Below are 5,551 nucleotides of genomic sequence, written 5' to 3'. Positions count from 1 at the left end.
GTTGGACATTCCCATAATGTATTCCCTTATGTTTCCCTTGCCTTGATACCTCATGGAAATCAAGTTCTGTAACAGAGTACTTGTTTCCGCCTTATCGCCCTTTGCAAAGCGTTTTTCAATCTCAACAAGGAAAGCTTTGGCACTGTTTATCTCATTGAGATTGTACCCCTAAAAACCTCTAGAATGTCGAGCTTAATAATCATTAGACTCATGCGATTAGAGTGATCCCACTTCTCATAATCCTTCCTCTCTTCAGAGGCACTAGATTCCATAGGAGAAGGGGGTTACTCTACCCTTAATGCATAGTCCAGATCCATGCAGCCAAGAACAATTTCCATGTTCTCTTTCCAATCCTTAAAATTTTCACCATTAAGAACCGGAACCGAATTCAAATTTGCAGATATAGAAGCAATTGATGTAGCTTGATTGAAACAAAAGACAAAATATTAAAATATGCTCACAACCAAAAATTATCATTGTGCTCAAAACAATAGTATGTCCAAATCAAGNAAGATACCTAGTGCATCATTAATATCAAGTCTTTGGACAGTGATATAAACTGCAAGTGGTACTCTTGTTGTAATGATCAAACATTTATAATAAGGCATGTCAACTGACGAATCCCTCTTTGGATTGATTCATTCAGTCACATGTATAAAAATTTAGAATTACAACATGTTTATCATCACAGGTGTGTATGATCTTCGGCCAAATATTAACTTTCCTTTGGGCCAGCTAATACCCGCATGAATGACCATACACACTTCCATCCATTATTCCTCATGAGTTATATCCATGAAAGAGGTCACTTTGGCGACATTTCACTTCATTTGGCTGGCTCACTTGAAATAGCAGACAACCTTAATAGACAACCAAATAACAATTAAAAAACAAATGCACAAAGATACCAAAGCCCCATAAACTTTATCATACTCTCGCTTGGGCGAGGTACTCTCGCTTGGACGAGGTACTCTCGCTTGAGCGAGACATTCTCGCTTGAGCTAGCCTTATATCCCCCGTACACTCGCTTGGGTGAGCTGTCGCTTGGGCGAGGATCTTCTCGCTTAAGCGCAATAGAAGCCAATGCTTCTATTTAGCTCTCGCTTGGGCGAGCCACTCTCGCTTGGGCGAGACACTCTCTCTTGGGCGAGACACTCTCGCTTGAGCGAGAGCACTGTGACAGAACACGAACATTGCGATTTCTGCATCGTTGTTCTTCGAAAAATCACCCCAAAATTCAAGAAAAAACACCAGAAAACATCGATATTCAAGAAAATAGTAGAAAAACAATATTCATTCATTTCGAATCTATCTATATTCATATGGAAAAAGCATGAATGTCTATCCTAATCGATCCATAGCATAAATGAAAACACCAAAACCTTAAATCAATTCAAATTTTGGGGAAGAAAAGCAAGAACCCTAATTTCACTCATGAATCAAATTGGGGTGGCTCTGATACCACTTGTTGGATAAGTTCTCCATCTATAATCCTTAGATTGAATGTGGAAGTCCTTATGATCATGGCTTCGTTCCAATAACCTAATGTTTATGCCCATACATAAACCCATATGGAACAACCATGACCCAAACCGAAGAAACCCCAATTGAGTTCATGGTGAAGAAGAAGAACATACCTTGTTGAGCCATTTCCGGAATCTCGAAGGTATGAGGGTGAGATGATCTTCCAGATGATAGAGCGCCTTACGGTTTTCCTTTAGTTCTCTCTAGAGGGGAATGAGAGAATACCTTAGTTTCTGAAAAGTGTTCTCCTCAACCCTACACCTTAAAACATGTTGCTCTACAAATGGGGACCATAACCCATAAAAGTAACCCCGAAGTGATTACTACTTAAGTTGCAATAATTCTGATTCAGTCCCTTCATCAAATCATAAATTGCCTGAAGGTATCTACACTTATATTATTTCATGACACATATGCCCTTAGCCACCAAATTATTCTTGAGTATCATTTTATATTTTGGCTAATTAAAATAATGGTCATAACACAATTATAGAATTATATTTGTGACCCATAAATTGTCAGAAATTCTAACACCTACCTAATTTTGTTTGCTTGTTTTTGTTGTTGAAAATGATATTTATGTTAGTTGAACCACAATAGTTAAGATAAGACAAATAATTTGATAAAACAAGATATGACCAACGATATATTGTTGAAAGTTTTTCAAACTTGAATGACTAACGATACCAATAATAAAATGTTGAAATTGACATCTCAAACTAATCTTCTCTTGCTCGTTAAAATCCATAGCATATAATTGTTGGACAAAAATACATATATTATCATTATCAAATGACTTATAAGCATTTATAGAATATATATTATCAATACATATATAATCTCTTTCATTAAGTGTAAAGAATTAGATCTATTATGTATAATTTTTAGAATGACACACAAGTTGGACCATATTTAGTTATGAAACTTCAAATTAAAGAAATACGTGAGGTCCAATTAGTATATCCATAAAGACGTCAGTTGGGTGTAGGTAAATGTAGTGCATGTGTTCTTCCAAAAATTATGTCACTTTATGTGTTATTTGTTGTGATTGATTGAAAAAATGTATATTGTAATTTAGAAGTTTAATAATTAAATATTTATGATCAATCACAATAAATAATGTGTAGAGCAACACATTTTATTGCCGCCCACTTGTCCCTATAATCCTCCGCCACTGACTCTAACCAATTCCATAAAACAAGAGTACCTAAACAATGAAGACGATTCAGTTGTTTCATATTGCGAGAGCACTATTTCTGGTGCCAATGTTATGCAACAACGTCACGGTGTGTTGGAAAAAGGCAACATGTTTGTTCGGCTCATGGAACATGACATGGTTCATGATCTCATCAAGAAAAGCTTCCTTCGGGGTTTGGAGGGAGATTTTGTCAAGGCCAAAACCGAGGTTGTTGCGATTCTTAGAAGCGTGTGTTCAAGTGTGATGTTACAAGCTAGGGTTCGGTCGTTTCAGATTTACGCGCAAGCAGTGACAAAATTACGCGATGGGGATGTAAATATGAAGTATGTTTGGTATGGAACACGAGGGGAAGATGAGATAGAAGATATTGTTTCACACAGTTTTGGTCTTGCTCATGCTTATGGTCATCAAGTATGTCTCTCTCCTGATCATTCTCCTCTACAAAGGTATGCATGCATCTAAGTTAGTTTTTTTTGTATAATCAAGAGTTTCTTTGATCAAATGTTGTTGCGTTATAACCTATGTGACTACATTCAGTGTCATACCGTGATTGTAGTATAACACAGTTACAACGACTATTGTACCCACAATATTGTGGCCACTGCACCCACAATATTATGATCATATCACATTATGTAATCCTCAATAGGAAGTAATTAATGAATAGTCTTTATGACTTCCAAGAATGGAATGTTGATTTTGGTGTATCTGACCAACGCCTTGCTGTTCCTTATTAGTTTAATGATTGTTTCACGCTGTCACTATATATGGAAGTGTCACCATACATGTATTAGGAAAAGGTTGTGTAAATCACATTATCACTCTGACCATAACATTAAATTGAAAAGTTCACAGTTTCATTATATAGGGCTAGTTTCCTTCTGGGATAAAAATTAGGATACAAAGTTGATAAATAGGTTTTATTTTTAGTATTATACTAAATTTTAATTTCAAGTTTTATTATTTTAGATCAAAATTTTGGCACAATATCTAATAGCATATAGAAAATTATCTTAAATTAACACATGTTAACTTTATATGAGTTGAAAGTGACACATATTTCCTATCATCTGCTGGACTAATTTGCTAGGAGAATATGAGATCACTTTTTTCCTCTTTATATTGCATTGATGTCTAAATTCTAGTGGTAGGATAATATTTACCTTTTAACTTATTTTATATCCAAATGATACATCCACATTCTAAATTGTGTATTCACTTTGCTTGATAACTCATTATAATTTAATAAAAAAACTGAAGTTCTTCAAACATATGAGATGCTTTTGAATGCTAATGATATTTGACATCAAAATGACCATTTGAAAAAAAAATTACCGACAAAAAAATTTACACGATTGTCAGTTTGTTATCGTTCAATGTGCGTACAAAATTAGTTAACAAGCTGGAAGCTCTTTACCGATAGGTGATAGGTATACATGTTTATAATCAATTTTTGACCCAATATGGAGATTTGTTATCTAATATGCTCTCATATATATTATCTTGCGTTAATGAAAATATGTCAATTTAAATCTTTAAAATTTTTATTATTATTGTTATATTTTTTAGTATTGGCATGGGATAACTTACTGGATATGAGATAATATATCTCTTTTTTCAATGATAAGCAATTTTTACACTAGTAAATAAAAGATAGATTAATTTAGTCACGGTAATACCTTATAAGTTGATTACATTGAGCTCTTAATTCATATTTTTTGTTTATCTTGTGTTTGTTGTTGTGCAGTGTGAAAAACTCTGTTGCTGACAAAAACGGTGTAAGACACATATTGCTGTGCCGTGTTATTCTATGGAGGACAGAGCTGTGAATCCTGGTACAGAACAATGTTATCCAAGTTCTGAAGACTTTGATTCTGGCGTTGATAATTTTTCAGCTCCCAAAGTATATAATCTGGAGTAGCCAAATGAACACTCACGTTTTGCCTGCATATGTTATCAGTTCCAGAGTTTCTTCCTTCACAGGTTTGAGAAATTACTGTGTTTTTACTTTTTAGTTGTTCTATTTTTTTTTTGTTAGATGGATCCATTTAGTCCGAAAGTAACTCCACATCTTAGGCATCAATTTTAGGAAAATCAAATGGTTTGGACTAAGTTTTCTGAACTTATTGTTGTTGGAGTAAGTGGATTCCTTGGCTTTTTTGTTGGTGAATATATAAGTTGAGGAATGTTGTGAACATGTTTATTCTTTAGGGGTTGAAAAGAGTGAAGAACCTTTGAGACCATCATCACCGTGGATGCCATTTCCAACTCTGATTTCCGTGCTTTCAAAGGTTTTTGCCTTTACCTGATATTACCCTGATTTCCAAGTTCCAGAGAGATCACAAGTAAGTGTTGTAGGTTTTGAAATCTTATCAGTTTTCTTTTCTTTATTTAAAACATGTTTCTCACTTCATCTTTTGCTGGCAGGAAAAGAAGATTTCAAGACATGAACTGATAAATAAAGTGAGACAAATAGCAGGAGACAAGTTGCTGATTGCAGCCATCAAATCTCATAGAGGCAAGGTATAACTAATTTATCTTTTCATATTTTGATCTTTATCAATTTTAAGTCTGTATTTTGATGTTTTGGAAGATCTATGCTTTGATTATTAATCATCAAATTGTTTTGAACTATTTATGAAGTAGCAAGATGTGTGTTGGGAGAACTAGTATAAAAGGGTGGCTCCCACTTAGGGGGTTTGAAGAAAGGTAGATGTACTTAACTTTACCCAGCAAGTGGGAGATAGTTTTTAGGATTTGAACATGTGATCTGATAGTTACTAAGCAATAACTTTACCATTGTATCAAACTTATCTTTTTCTGTGGTTG

General features: G+C 34.4%; 1 pseudogene; it reads left to right on the top strand.

The window, feature by feature from the left end:
• LOC109326264 lies at window positions 2,708-5,245 on the top strand (annotated as a pseudogene).

Source organism: Lupinus angustifolius, chromosome LG14 (assembly GCF_001865875.1).
Source record: "Lupinus angustifolius cultivar Tanjil chromosome LG14, LupAngTanjil_v1.0, whole genome shotgun sequence".
Lineage (NCBI taxonomy): Eukaryota > Viridiplantae > Streptophyta > Magnoliopsida > Fabales > Fabaceae > Lupinus > Lupinus angustifolius.
Note: the sequence above shows the minus strand (reverse complement) of the source record. Positions and strands in the feature narration are given on the sequence as shown.